General features: G+C 45.0%; 1 protein-coding gene and 1 long non-coding RNA gene across 4 annotated transcripts in view; both read right to left on the bottom strand.

Annotated features, from left to right (window-relative positions):
* The window catches only part of Nav2 (neuron navigator 2), a 651,028-nt gene that overhangs the window by 496,499 nt on the left and 143,746 nt on the right, over positions 1–10,783 (bottom strand). The gene's annotated exons all lie outside the window — the stretch shown is intronic.
* Positions 1–10,783, bottom strand: part of Gm32849 — a 74,564-nt gene that overhangs the window by 2,227 nt on the left and 61,554 nt on the right. Inside the window, exon 2 of the long non-coding RNA XR_391458.3 lies at positions 1–10,783. This exon is cut by the window's left edge and continues 2,227 nt beyond it; it is cut by the window's right edge and continues 17,465 nt beyond it. This is a non-coding gene — a long non-coding RNA (predicted gene, 32849).

Genomic DNA, 10,783 nt, shown 5'->3' with positions numbered 1-10,783 from the left:
CAATGGTTTTGCTGGTTGCTTTCTTTTAGCATCTCTGGATAAATTGATAAAGGATAGAAATGAGCTGCATGATAAAATTGACTGGCTCCAGATGCAAATAAACAATCTAAAGTTTTCTAAGTATGCCCTTGAAGAGAATCTTCTCTTCAGCAGTTGTACAACTCAGGCTGTAGAAATCAAACCAAAGCCATCATTATAAGGTTGGCTGAATTACAATGAAAATTCAACTCTCAGCATCAGAGGGTGTCAGCAAAGCAGGTCCCTAGAGGGGAGGTAGAGAGTGTAGTCTCTGAGGAGTCCTTACTTAAGAGCTTCATGACTTTGCTAATTCATTCAAGCACAAGTCTGGGGAATATCTGTGAGAATGGATTTTTAGGGTGTGGGATAATGGTGGAAAGAACATAAAACTAGATCAGGTTGAATTTATTGATATGGACCCTCTGAGCAGAGATTCTAGGCTTAATATATAAGCTCAGATAGTTAAAAAAAAGGTTTCAAAAGTCTCTTTGACTGGTTGGTTGAAGCGTTCATCAGAAGATGGCCTACTGAAAAGGAGTTAAAGATGACTGATATTCCTTAGCTTAGTGTTGATGAAAGGATTTGAAAGCTCAGGGAAATTACAACGCTAGAGTGTGTAAAACCTAATTCTCCACAATGGGAAGGCCCAGAAGACACGCCCTTCAGGAATTCTATAAGACACAAACTGGTGAGAGAGGCACCAACACATTTGAAGAGTTTTGTTCTTGTCCTTTTCCTTGTGCCAGACCTTAGCATTGGAGATGCTGCTGCTCATCTGGATAAATTAAAGGCAGTGGGTTTAATTGGGCCCCGAGGTAGCAAGGGCCAGGTGGCAGCACTGAATTGTAGTTATCACGATAGGCAGCATCGACAAAACAATGTTCTTAATGACCTAACCCTGAAGGTCAGCACAGGCAAGGTGAATTTTATAATGGCATGACTTTTATGAACCTTTCGTACTGGCTAATTAATCATGGTGTTTCCGGGCATGAAATAAGAAGCTTACTGCATTTCTGTTTGATCTATATAAGCAGAAACATTCTTGAACAAATGAGAGAAAGTCTACATTGGGTCATGGCAAAAAGGCAATCTTGGCCAGTGAACCAAGACTTGAGCCAGTTTGCAGACTCGGAAACCCTTGAGTGATGAGCTAGCCAGGTTCCCCTGAGGAAGGATCTTGATAAGACACCTACATGTTTTTCTGTTAGTCTTTCTCCAGCTCTTCCCCCGGAGGAACCTACGGCCTTTAACAAGGGTAACTGTATATTGGGGGAAAGGAAACAATCAGACTTTCTGGGGTCTACTGGATACTGGTTTTGAACTGATGTTGGTTCCAGGAGATCCCAAGAAACATGTGACCTTCCAGTTAAAGTAGGAGGCCAGGTGATAAATGGAGTTTTGGCTAATGGCTGACTCACTGTAGGTCCAGAAGTTCTCCTAACTCACCCTGTGGATATTTCCCCGGTTTCAGAATGTATAATTGGGATGGATATACTTAGAAGTTGGCAAAATTCTCACATTAGTTCCCTGACCCATGGAGTGAGAGCTATAATGGTTAGAAAGGTTAAATGGAAGCCTTTAGAGTTGCCTCTGCCAAAGAAAATAGTGAATCAAAAACAGTATTGTATCCTTAGAGGAACTGCAGAAATTAATGCCACAATCAAGGGCTTGAAAGATGAAGGGGTGGTGGTTCCCACCACATCTCCCTTTAACTCTCCTATCTGGGCAGTTCAGTAGACAGATGGATCATGGAGAATGAATGACATTTGACTACTGAAAACTAAATCAGGTAGTAATCCGATTTCAGCTGCTGCAACAGAAGTAGTTTCCTTACTTAAGCAAATTAACACATCTCCTGGTACCCGGTATGCAGCTATTGATCTAGCAAATACCCTTTTCTCAGTACCTGTCCATAAGGACCACCAGAAGGGTTTTTCTTTCAATTGGCAAGGCCAACAGTGTACCTTTAAAGTTTTGCTTCAAGGATATATTAACTCCTGTGCCATGTGTTATAACTTAGAAAGAATCTTGATCGTCTGTCTCTTCCACAAAATGTCACACTGGTACACTATACTGATGACATTATGCTGATTGGACCAGGTGAGCAGGCGGTAGCAACCACTTTGGACTCATGGGTAACATATATTTATATCAGGATGGGAAATAAATCCAATCAAATTCAAGGACTGTCTACCTCAGTGAAATTCTTAGGAGCCCAATGGTGTGGGGCATGCAGAGATATTTCTTTTAAGGTGAAAGATAAGTTATTGCACGTGGCCCCTCCCACCACCAAGGAAGAAGCACAATGTTTAATGGGATTATTTGGAGTCTGGAGACAGCACATTACTCATGTGGGCCATTACTCAGGCCCATTTACCAAGTGACTTGGAAAGCTGCTAGCTTTGCGTGGGGCCTGGAACTGGAGAAAACTCTTCAACTGTTGAACAGGCTGCTTTACCACTTGGACCTGATCGCACTTGATGTGTCAGTGGCAGGTAGGGATGCTGTTTGGAGCCTTTGGCAGGCCCCTACAAGTAGATCACAGAAGTGATATTTGGGATTTTGGAGCAAGGCTCTATCATCAGTTGAAGACAACTAGTCTCCCTTTGAAAGACAGCCCTTGGTCTGCTGCTGGGTCTTAGTGGAAACTGAACATTTGACAATGGGCCATCAAGTTGCCATGTGACCTGAACTGCTCATCATGATCTGAGTACTATTGGACCTACCAAGCCATAAAGTAAGATGTGCACAGCAGCAATCTATTATCAAATAGAAGTGATATATATGTGATTGGGCCCAAGCAGGTCCTGAAGACAAAGCAAGTTACATGAGGAAGTTGCCCAAATGCCTATGGTTTCTACTCCTGTTATAATGCCACCTGCTGCCAAGCATGTACCTAAAGAATCATGGGGTGTTCCCGATGATCAGTTGATGAGGAAGAAAAAAACTAGGGCCTGGATTACTGATGGTTCAGCATATTATGCAGGCACCACCCAGAAGTAGACAGATGTAGCATTATAGCCCCTTCCTGGGACAATCCTGAAAGATACAGGTGAAGGGAAATCTTCACAGTGGGCAGAACTTCAGGCAGTACACATGACATTGTAGTTTGTTTGAGAGAAGAAATGGCCACTGTAGGATTGTTCACCGACTCATGGGCTATAGACAATGCATGGGCTGGATGGTGTGGGACTTGGAAAGAACATGAGGGGAAAATTGATCAGAAAGATATCTGGGGAAGAAGTGAGTGGATAGATCTCTTCAAATAGGTAGAGGATGTGAAGATATTTGTGTCCCAAATAAATGCTCATCAAAAGGTGACTTCAGCCTAAGAGGAGTTCAAAATTAAATAGATAGGATGACCTGTTCTGTGGACAGTCAACCTTTCTGCAGCCATTCCTGTCATTGCCCAATGGGCACATGAACAAAGTGGCCATGGTGGCAGAGATGGGGGTTATGCATGGGCTCAACAACATGGATTTCCACTCACCAAGGCTGACCTGGCTACAGCTGCTGCTGAGTGTCAGATATGCTAACAACACAAATCAACACTGATCCTCAGATATGGTACCATCCCTCGAGGTGACAAGCCAGTAACCTGGTGGCAGGTTGACTACACTGGACCACTTCCTCCATGGAAAGGACAACGTTTTGTTCTTACTAGAGATACTTATTCTGGTTACGGATTTGCCTTTCCTTCATGTAATGCTTCTGCCAAAACCACCATCCGTGGACTCATAGAATGCCTTATGCGCTATCATGGTACTCCATGTTCTATTGTTTCTGACCAAGGAACTCATTTCAGAGCCAGAGAAGTGCGACCGTGGGCCAATGGTCATGGAATCCACTGGTCTTCCCATGTTCCCCACCATCCTGAAGCAGATGGCCTGATAGAAAGACGGAATGGCCTTTTGAAGACACAGTTGCAGTCACAATTAGGTGGCAGCAGCACGGAGGGCTCTTTAGAAGGTTGTATTTGATCTTGAATCAGCATCCAAGATACAGTTTTTTCTATAGCCAGGATCCATGGATCCAGGAATTAAGGGACAGAAAGGGGAATCGTTTCTCTTAGTATCACTCCTAATGACCCCTTAGGAAAGTTTTTGCTTCCTGTTCCTGCAACCCTAAATTCTTCTGGCCTAGTTTTGGCTCCAGAGAGGAAAGTGCTCTTGCCAGGAGTCACAACAAACATTTCATTCAACTAGAAGCTCAGATGACCCCTTAGTCATTGTGGGCTTCTAATGCCCTTAAACCAAGAAATGAATAACAGTATTAGGAGGGGAGATAGATCCAGATTACCATGGGAAAATTGGATTGCCTTTCTACAATGGAGGTAAGAAGGATTATGTCTGGAGTGCAGGAGATCTTTTAGAGAGCCTGTTAGTAGTACCATGTCCTGTGACTAAAGTCTCAATGGAAAATTACAACGGCCTAACCCAAACAGGATGACATAGGGCACAGACCAATCAGGAATGAAAGTATGGGTCCCTCCTCCAGGAAAGAGCCAAGACCTGCTGAGGTGCTTGCAGAGGGTGGAGGAAATACAGAATGTGTAGTAGAGGAAGGTAGTTATAAAAGACATCTAAGGCCAGTTGCAGAAATGAGGATTATAATCAACATGAGTGCTCCTGCTTCATTTTGTTAAGAATGAATTTGTATAGATATTTGTGTTTTCTTTCGATTTCTTTAATATCAATTAAGAGGATGTTAATGGTTATCATATTTAAGTTTGTGATACTAAAAGGATGTTCCCCAAGGGACATTGACCTATTCTAAACTTTACAATGTGTTTGCAGTTGTTGGAGGGATAGTTATCATGCTAGGCATTATTAGGACCTGGCTATTATTTTCATTTGGAGATGAGATCTGATTTGTATCAAGTTGACAAGGGGTGCATTGTGATGGCTATTCTGAGTTATTAACTTGACTATATCTGGGATGAACTATATAATCCAGAAATGGAAGGCACAGCTGTGAGCCAGATCTTGAGGCTGGAAGACACAAGCTTTTGATCCAGACCAACACACACCTTTAATCTACATCTTGAGGAATACCTTTAATCTGGGCCATACCTTCTGCTGGAGACCTACATGAGGACAATGGAGGAGGGAAGGGCTCACTCTTCTTCACCTGCTTGCACTTACTTGTCAGCACATTTGTTGGAGCCTACTTCTTCAGGATTCCGGCTTACACACAAGTCCAGCTGAAATACCCAGCTGAAGACCATGTTGGGTTAGTTGGACTGCAGCCAGTAAGTCATTCCAATAGATTCCATATACATATTCATTCTGTAGGTTCTGCCACGCTAGAGAGCTCTGACTCAGTCAGATGCCTTTCCCATGTACTTGCATGACTTACGTCTGATGCCACATCTCCCACTCCGAACATCTGAGCTTTTTGGAACCCAACTGTTCGTTATGATTGGTCTCAGCTAGTTTCCCAGATCCTGAGCTGAAGGTGAGGCAGACATTCTCCTGATGGAAGGACAGAGTCTTCATTATGTGTGAGGAAGGAATTGCAACCTGGGCTCAGAAAGTAAGAGAGAGAGAGAGAGAGAGAGAGAGAGAGAGAGAGAGAGAGAGAGAGAGAGAGAGAGAGAGAGAGAGAGAGAGAGGAGAGAGAAGACTAAAAGGTGGACATAGTTAAAGTAACTTCTAGTAGAGAAAGAAAGGGGTAGGAGAAAGAGAGACAGAGTGTTCACCCTCAGCTGGGAAATCAAAGCTTACACAAACTCTCTCAAGGCAATTTAAATAACAGACACCCCCCCCCCCCCCAATGCCTAGAGTGATTAGCACTGGAGTTTGGACACCAAGTTGGTTTCCAGGGCAACCTGTTCATCCCTCCATTTCTGCACAGTTACTACCCTCCAGGTGGCTGTGGAGAGCTGGGCTATTGAGAGTGGCCGCACTGCCCAGCAGCCGCACAGCTCCTGCCTGGCGGCTCAGTCTCTGCCATTGTGTTCCACACTGGGCATCCCAGGATGGCCTTCCTGAGGACCTCCATTATACAAGCAGCTGGACCCCAGTAGCCAGTTTTGCCCTCTGTAGGGTCCCAGTGACCATGAGTCTGACTGAGAGTTGGAAGGACTTATACAGAAGTCTTTCATGGCAGGTCTGAAAGTCAGGCTCACCTCCAACTGTGCCTGCCTCTAAAGCCAGGGTTCCCTCTTTTAATTGCCTCTACCTTCCCATTGCAGTCTCTAGGTGGACAAGGTGACAGGGAACAGCCCAGGGTGAGGAATGGGATGAGGATTCACAGGAAAGTCCAGTTCCTCCAGAGAGCAGGTTTCGCAGTACACCAGAGTTCAAGAGGGCCTGCTCAAGCCTGGCCTAGCCTTTATTTTCCCCATGGAGGAAGACAAATGCAGTTCAGGCCTTTGGTGCCTGCCTGAAACACTAGCACAGGAATGATACATGCTGGGGATCTGAGACTTGAACCTGGCCTGTATGAGCACCTGTGTCTACACTGTTACCCCTAACCCTATCCTTTGCCCTGCTGCAAGTATGCTTGTACACACACACAGAGATAGATAAAAATGTAATGATATTGTTTTAAGGTAGAGAGTATCTGAGGAAGACACCAGATGTTAACCTCTGGCCTCCAGGCTTACATGCACGGCCATGTGTACACACACAGCAAGCTTCGGATTATCAGAGACAGCGGTGATCACACATGTTGGTTGGTGCCAGCAGCTCTAGATGTGGTTTCTGGTTTCTGAGACTCCAGGGACATAGGGAGAGTCTTCTGGGAGGGGACCATGTGGCCCTTTAGCCAGGTGGTCCTTACTATTGACTAGATGCACACTTGGGCAGTGACAGGAAGCAATTACTAAAGAGGGGTGGCTCTCCCCTCTGAGGTTGCCTCAGCTGTTGGGGAAGCACGGAGTGAACAGGGGAGCAAAGAGAAGCTCGGGCTCTGAGCCAGGCAGATCTCCGGGCATAGCCACTTTCTGGTTCACAATGAAGAAAGCCTTGAATTCTCAAGCCTCAATCTCTTCAACCATGGGATCTCAGCTCTGAAGGTTTTAGCTTCCATGAGCTGACTCCCAGCTCTGGGTGCTTGCTCTGGTTCTTATCTCTAAAGTGGCTCTCACAAGAACTATTCCAGATAACAGACAGGATCTGTTAAATCCTCAGAACACCTTCTAAAGGACAGCCCTAGGTGACTGCCTGTCTTAAACAGAGCTTGGGGCAAATGCCCAAGAGATTGGACCCCAGAGTAACCCTTATTGCAAAAATGTACTGCCTATGGAGCTTCTGATACGTTCCTTTAACTCTCTGTGACTTGTTTTACTCCATCTACAAAATGGGTATAATCACAAGTCCTTCCTTGGATGGTACACATATGGTAAAATGCTAAGCATGGTGTGTGGCAGGTGGACTGTGTCCCTTAAAACACATCTATTCATTATTCTATATGGAGATGCACTTGCTAAGAGCTGGACAGCAGCACATTAGCTACAGTGTGTGACAGCCTGAGACCACATGTCAAGGCTAGGCAGTAAAGATTCCCACACTAAGCCTTCCTCAGGCCTCACTGGCCTCTGAGGCCCTGTCTGTCTTTTCCTTGCTGTGTCTGTCTGAATTAATGGGGAAGACATGGACCCATCACTATGGCAAACCCAAAGTGGAGAAATTACTTCCTAGCTTCATTTTAAAAAGCAAAGCCCTCTTTCAGCCAGAGGCAATTACAGAGTGGCCCACAGGAAGGCAGAGTATATTTCAATTGGAACATGGCATTTTCCTAGCCCCTGCCATATGGAGCCTGGACACCAGCTGGTCCAGGGATGAGACCAATCACAGAGTCCAATTGGAACTAAATAAAATGACCCCCTGGAGGAAATCGCTCCAGGGAGGCCCACAAATCCCCATGACATGTCATTTTAGCATGTCCCATGTCAGAATGGGCCTTGCATTCAGCCTGAAGCCTGAGGCCTCAGACCTCTCTCCGGTGGGACAAGGAGATCTGGGGCCACAGCTGTGAGACCATCTCTCAGCAGGGAAGGAGCCCAAGGGCACAGAGGAGTCCTGCCTTCAGCCTGCTGCTGCTATAGATAGCCCCAAAGACATCCAGATTGCCAAGAGAAACCTGGCATCAACTTCCCTGTATTCCCCAAAGATGGGCCACATGGCTGATACCCAAGTCTATATTCACACTCCTACCCCTGCATTTTAGCCTCACCCTTGGGCAATAATACACACACACACACACACACACACACACACACACACACACAGGCTTTGCCCATGCTATGGAAACTCTAGTCACATTTTAGGTATAGAACATGGTACAGTAGGTGAGAGAAGGTAGCATTCTATGCTGCTGTCAGGCCCCGAGGAGGACTTAGCTCTGATACCCTATGTGTCTGCCTCCTGGTGTCCAGATTCTGCAGCTCTGTATTATCCACTGTTCAATTAGTCTTGTCTTACTTCATGGGGGTGACTATAGTGGCTGCACAGAACTGCTTGGAGACTTTGGGGCTGAGTGCACAGTGTATTAAAAAAAAATTAAGTGTGCAGAAAGCCCAGTGCACAGTAAATGATTATAATCTCTATTGCTGGCACCACTGTGAGTTCTTTGTGAAGAATGAAGGATTTGGTTGCTCCCCTGCCATGGAAACTCAGGTCACAGTTTTGGGACATAGGTCCTAGGTCTCATCTCTAGAAGAAGCAAGGGGTTGAGAGGCCAGTCCTGGTGGGACTTCGTGAGCATTCTGCTCAGGGAAGGTGGGTGGCAGCCATACTGTAGAGGAAGGCAGACTGAGTCCCCCAGTCTGCAGCCTGACAAAGAAACGGCTTGAAGGGCTCAGCAAGGCCCTTTATAGATGGTGGCTGGGAATAGCCAATCACATTTACCCCCTCAGTTGCTGGGAACAAGTGTCCCTTGTGTTGCCCTATTGTCTCTAGTGAAGCGGGCACGTACCTTCCATTGACACTGATGGGATTATGCGCTCCTATCAGGAGAGGAACAGTGGGTCCCCCTTGGAGGTGGCTGCCTCAATATGGCCAGTGGGTTGATTATCAGCAGAACACAGGGAGACCGCTTTCAAGAGAACCATTGGGGCCTGAGTGTGTGTAGCCTGTCTGCTTGTTGATAACTTGTCAGGGAGGACCCCGACTGCATCACGTTCAGACACACTGAAAAGGCTTCCAATTCCCGTGACATTTGATCTTGAATCAAAATGGCAGCGGATAATGGCTTTCCACATGGCTGCATGTCTCCGTGGGCTTCAATCCCTTTGCTCCCTTCCCCCAAAGAAGAACGATTAGGAAAAAAAAAAGTTTGAACTCTAAGCATCTTTTAAGCTCAGTAGCTAGAAGTTGTCGCCAGATGTGTGCAGAAAGTTTATGTCAAGAGACTGTAGAAATGAGCACACAGTTTATAAAATGAAAGAAAATAAAGATTAAATACAGTTAGATCTTATGATATAACTGGAGAGAAGAACGTGTGAACCAACTTAATTGAGTAAAGGACACTAAACTGGAAAAAGAATAGATTTTGTCCAATGTGGCTTGAAAACAAAACAAGAGGATAGTACTGAAAATGTTCCAGAAACCGTGAGGTGAATTAGCATTCCCTACCTGTACTGTTTCCTCTAGACCAGTCTTTTTTTTTTTTTTTAAGAATTATTTATTTTATGTGTACAAATACACTGTAGCTGTCTTCAGACACACCAGAAGAGGGCATTAGATCCCATTACAGATGACTGTGAGCCACCATGTAGTTACTGGGAACTGAACTCAGGACTTCTGGAAGAGAAGTCAATGCTCTTAATCCCTGAGCCATCTCTCCAGCCCCTTTAGGCCAGTCTTTGAGCCCCCAACACAAGCCAGAGGACTCAATCATCTTGCCTGTGACTGGAAATCACACCAGGTGAAACTTGGAAGTTCCGTGTATCTCAGGTTCCCTAGCTTAGCGACAATGCTCACCCACCAGTGGGTTGTTTTGTTTTGTTTTTTTTTTTTTGTTTTTTTGTTTTTTTTTTTTTTTTTTTTTGTCCTTTGGCACCATGGCAATTTGAAACTCCTCAGCAAATCATCCAGTAAGGTTCAGGGTGAAGGAGGGGTCTACTTTCTGTCAAGTGGGAGAAGGCTTCGCTGGGAGCCCTTCTTGAGTAGATCTTGGTGAGATCAATTTTGGAAGAGTAGAAAACTAACCTGAGTATCTGGAAGCTGATTTCTTGTTTTAAATACACACCCCATGCACATAACTGTGCATGCCTAGATTGCAGACCAGGGCTCTACTAGACCTCAAGGAGACTCAGGCCAAAGGAATAAACATTCTGTGACATTAGAGAGTAAAGGCTACCTGGACATCACAGACTCAACAAGACATAGGGGAAGGGATGAAAGTGACACAGGGCTCTTGATTTCTATATTTATTCATGTTTATATACTCATTAATTTGCTTATTTATGAATTTTTGCTTTTCTTCAGACAGGCCCTCATTATATATCCCAAGTGATCCAGCAAGCATTTATTATTAAACACCACAGTATGTCAAACTTAGTTCTAAATGTTGGGATAAAGTCATTGATTCTAGAGTTTAAGCATTAATGGAATTTAACTTAAAAAAAAATACATGATGCTTTCCACATATGTACAAAGCTGGCATGGTGGTACACACTTGTAATCCAAAATCGCGTGATACTCAGCACACATGTACACAGCTGGCATGGTGGTACACACCTGTAATCCCAGAGTGGGAGGAGCCAGACATAGATCCAGAGCTTACTGATCAGCCCTCAGACCCTGCCAATCTAGTC

The sequence above is a fragment of the Mus musculus genome, chromosome 7 (genome assembly GCF_000001635.26).
Source record: "Mus musculus strain C57BL/6J chromosome 7, GRCm38.p6 C57BL/6J".
NCBI classification, from domain to species: domain Eukaryota; kingdom Metazoa; phylum Chordata; class Mammalia; order Rodentia; family Muridae; genus Mus; species Mus musculus.
This window is presented reverse-complemented; position numbering and strand designations above follow the sequence as displayed.